The 4,698-nt window shown below is 40.5% G+C and overlaps 1 non-coding gene across 1 annotated transcript; it reads right to left on the bottom strand.

Annotated features, from left to right (window-relative positions):
• Positions 1 to 3,805: 3,805 nt before the first annotated feature.
• On the bottom strand, positions 3,806 to 3,912 carry LOC125446935 (U6 spliceosomal RNA). The gene has a single exon (XR_007246496.2). It is a non-coding gene; the product is annotated as a U6 spliceosomal RNA (small nuclear RNA).
• Positions 3,913 to 4,698: the final 786 nt, after the last annotated feature.

The raw sequence follows: 4,698 nt of genomic DNA, 5'->3' as shown, positions 1-4,698 counted from the left end.
CTTAAAAAGCAATCAAACACATTTCTTTAATTGGCACAAATTATTGCTTTTTTCAAAATAAGATTAAACTTACGTGATGATGCAAAACTGGTTTGAACATTCTGATTGTAATATAAAAATGTAAATGTTTGACTCTCTAGATGTGCTGAAACATTGCACAAACGTCCATGCACAGGCAAAGAAAAACAGTAAAAGGCAAATTTCTCTCTCTGCACATGCTTCTTGTTTAAGGAAAAGATCACTTTGGCCAATAAGACTTAGTTCTTGACAGCAAAAGGGATATGGTTTGAAACATTCAGTTGATTGCTGTTTTGACATCCAGACGCACGAAGTTACCAAATGCAGGCTTTTTCAGATTCAGTCTTCAGGAAACATTGACAATCTCTTTCAGAGTCTTCTCAATGTGATAGCAGATGGCTTAGGGCTCTAGGCACATTCCTGGACTCACAATGAAAAAAAACAGGAGTGCTGAGCTGAGAAGCTTCTTTCCTTAAACTAAACGCTCCTCTATAAACTAAAAATTAAACCAATCTCCAAGTAGAATTTAAACTTTCACTGTCTTTAAATACAAACTATTGAATGTTTTCCACTGAAGAAAGTTCATCAGAACCAGAAATTACCTGTAAAGATGTGGTTTCATACAAATGCCTTTAAATAAAAATGTGATCCATTGTGTCACTTCATTGACCTTTAAAAAATGCAATCTGGCATTCTTTAAAATCCTTCAAACACAAGTCCACAAAAATGGCTAAGCATAAACTCAGAAAACAGTCTGCATTTAATGCTTAAGCAATTGGTGTACCCACAAGCTTCTGACTCAGGTTCCCTGCAGGGCTGTAAATCAGAGAGAAAAGTAGAAGTTGCTGGAAAAACTAGGCAGGCCTGGCAGCATGCGCGGAGAGATCAGAGTTAACATTTCAGGTTGAATAACCCTTTCTTAGAATATTAGAGGATGATGTCCAAATTTAGAAAGCACACCATCCATGCAAATGTATCAATCGTAAACTCCAGCATCTAAACAAATATTGGCCCCCTTGTGATAGAATAATAACATACAAGTATTTAATACACTGGTCTACAATTCCTTGGTTCACAAAAATTGAATTGCAAGGAAACACCACAATCTTTGGCCCACAATCATCGCTCATTGTTACGACACACTATTAGCCCACTGTGCAATTTCAAGCCTTATTGGTTTTAATTGCTCTGTAAAACACCTATCTCTTAGATTTGAGAAACACAGTAAGTGTGTCCGTCTCAGTAGAAGAAATGTGTTCCTTTAATGCTGTGATTTAATTAACTGTTGTAACAGGCTCAAAAGGCTGAATAACCCGCTCCTCTTCAAGTCTTCCTCAATATTAATTATGACTGGTTAATTTAACTAAAACATGCTACTGGCTTCAGTGAACACAGAGATATTGAATGAAAGGTCTGCTCATTGATTCTGATTTTTGGCATATGGTCAATTGATAAATTGGCCATTGTCAGTTCCTACAAAATTATTTTTTGAGCGTGTCAATTATTGTAATTATTTCAGAGAACTTCACAGGTAAATGAGAAATACATTACACCGCCCATTAATTCTAGTTGTTGTCTCTTGTGGATTTTACAAGTAGACACATTTTTTCACAATTGCTTTCAATTCCACAGTTCCCTGCTTGCACTACATTTGCTTGTTAATAAGTTTTTGTAGTTTGGGTCAGGATATTTAACAAAATATCCTTGCTAATTATTACATTTTCACTTCAGTGTAATTTAGGTAATTGAATACAAAATAGAGAGAGAGAGAAAGGGAGGGAGAGTGCGAGTGAAGGGGAGGGTAGGTGATGGCCAAGTAGTATTATTGCTAGCCTATTACTGTAGAGACGTAGGTAATGCTCTGGAGAACTGGGTTCAAATCTTGCCACGACAGAGGGTGGAATTTGAATTCAATAATAATCTGGAACTAAGAGTCAATGATGACTATGTAAGTGGGGGAATCCATCTGCTTTGTCTGCCCCCTTTAGGGGACGAAACTGCTGTCCTTACCTGGTCTGACCTACATGTGACTCCAGGCCCACAGCAATATGGCTGACTCTTAAATGTCCTCTGGGCAATTAAGAATGGGCAATAAATGCTGGCCCATCTAGCAATGCCGAGATCCACTGAACTAAAAAAACGTTAGTGAGCATGGGAGCACCAAATTTCACGTACACTTAATGTTGTAATGGAGCCTCTCACCAGCAGGTGCTGATAGTGAGAGAGGGCACTGAGTAGGAGAACAGGAGCCGTCAAACACACGGTCCCAGGAGAGAAGAATATCTTTGGAGGACGAGTCCTGATAGGGAAAAGGATAGACCAATATAAACCACAGTCTTAGCTCCAGGGAAACACAGTGTCTTTCTTATTTAAACTTAATGTTTGTAATGATATGATGCCTATGGAATAAAGAGCCCAACACAGTGTAATGCCAAGGAAGTGCTGCATTGATGGACGTCCAGATTTTCAGGTGAGCTCTGAAGCACTCCTTACTTCTGAAAGATGCAAAGAATTCCATGATATGTTCAAAGTGAATTCATGCAAAGCCTCAGTTAACAACTTCAAAAGCAGACAACTTTGTCATTCATTGTGAGGATTTGCTATAAATAAACCCATTCATTAAGCATGTTTTGAGGAATTGTTTGCGTGTTATGCAAATGCAAAATTGTATATATTAAATCCTATGACTTAGTTTCCAAGTATGATGGCTCCCAGGCACCAGAATAAAAAACCGACCAAGTTTAAAGTTCACATCAAGGCTTCGAATGGCTCTGTAGTAACTCCAAGGGCCTTTGGATGAGAGATGTAATGCTTTTTCTGATGAGGGTTCTCTGCCCATGGAGTCTGAGCTATTTGGGTTCAACTCGCTCCAGGGATCTAACATTCACAAAATCACAGTCTAACGGTGTGAGGCTGGAAAAGCACAGCAGGTCAGACAGCAAGTGAGGAGCAGGGAAGTCAATGTTTCAAGCCAAAATGCTGTCCATAATACTTGGTCCCCTTACTTATCCATTGAGGAAACAGGGGTGCCGCAGGAGGCGAGGAGAGTCGGTAAAACATGGCAGATGAAATACAATGTGGGAAAACATTGCGTTCGCTTCAGCAGCACATATACTAAAATTGAAGAAACTTTCCTCCTCCCTCTGTAGAGAGTTCAGTGAGCCTTTCCCCCACTGCAATTCCCTGGTTGTCTCCTCTGCCCTGAAGATCGTCAACCACATTCTGAAGCAAACCCGAGATTACAGCCTTGTCTCCTTCCTCAGTGCCTCTTTATTGAGCTAGCTCATACCCCGTGGACTCCAAATAACTTTCAGACCTTCACAAACAGTCTCGAGGAAGGGTTTTGACGCAAAATGTTGATTTACTTGTTTCTTGAATGCTGTCTGACGTGCTATACTTTTCAAGCCTCACTCCTATAGTTTCTGGCTTCCAGCATCTGCAGCCCTAATTGTTTCTATTAACAAAACTAAACTTGACATTCCATTGCAGTACCTATTTGACACACTGTTGGAGGTGCTCTTTTTCAGTTTCATAGGATCCCTACAGTGTGGAAACAGGCCCTTTGGCCCAACACGTTCACACCGACCCTCAGAGCATCCTGCCCGGATCCATTCCCCTATACACGACAGGGGTTATTTAGCATGACCCTGAGCATCTTTGGACTGTGGGAGGAAACCCACACAGACACGAGGAAAACTCCACAGTCAGTCGCCTGCAGGTGGAATTGAAACCAGGTCCCTGGCACTGTGGGACAGCGGTGCTAACCACTGAGCCACTGCGCTGCCCCAAAAATATGGAATACTTCAGAAATTTGCGTGTCAGCTTTGCACAGGGGACATGCTAATCTTCTCTGAATCATTCCAGTTTTAGTATATGTGCTGCTGAAGTGAACGCAATGTTTTCCCACATTGTATTCCATCTGCCGTGTTTTACCGACTCTCCTCGCCTGTCTGTGTCCTCCTGCGGCACCCCTGTTTCCTCAATGCTTAAGTAAGGGGACCAAGTATTATGGAGAGAAGACATTAGAGTTAGGGTTGAGAAATTTACCAGCCACAATCAACTGTTGGAGCAGACCCAATGGACCAGATGACCCAATTCCGTCCTTACACCTTATAGTCATAAGATATCGTGCCAAGATTTTATTATATACCTCCAGATATTTGGGACATTAACCCAGGCCTCCTAGTTCAGAGATAGTGATGCTATCGCTGCACCATATGAGCCATCAAGCTTTAGATGCTCAAACATCTGCTTGGTTTGGTGAATAACCAACTGAATCTATCCAATTGGTGACTTGTCTAGATGTTGCCTCAAATACTTTTGACAAAACTCAGTGCTTACAATACACAAGGAGAAAGTATTGGGGCAATAGATGAATATAGTCACATTTTCATGAGCTTGTAAGAGAACAATGTAGGGCCATATGGTTTTTAATGTTTTACTTCAAGAGTTTGTACAATTTTCTGCATTAAAGATAAAAAAGAAAGCATGGCAATACAGAAGCTGACAGTTTAGCATCTGCTCTTAGTGAATGTGGCTCTCGTTTCTGTATGGTGTCTATGTGTGTTTGTATTCCATGCTAAAAACAGTGATATCTCAGTCATAGACATTATGAGAAAATATTAGGTATTTTCAAGTACAACCAGTTGTTTTTTTGTTGGGAACTAACAACAGCCTGCA

Source organism: Stegostoma tigrinum, chromosome 36, assembly GCF_030684315.1.
Source record: "Stegostoma tigrinum isolate sSteTig4 chromosome 36, sSteTig4.hap1, whole genome shotgun sequence".
NCBI lineage: Eukaryota > Metazoa > Chordata > Chondrichthyes > Orectolobiformes > Stegostomatidae > Stegostoma > Stegostoma tigrinum.
The sequence above is the reverse complement of the archived record's forward strand: the minus strand, read 5'-3'. Positions and strand labels throughout refer to the sequence as shown.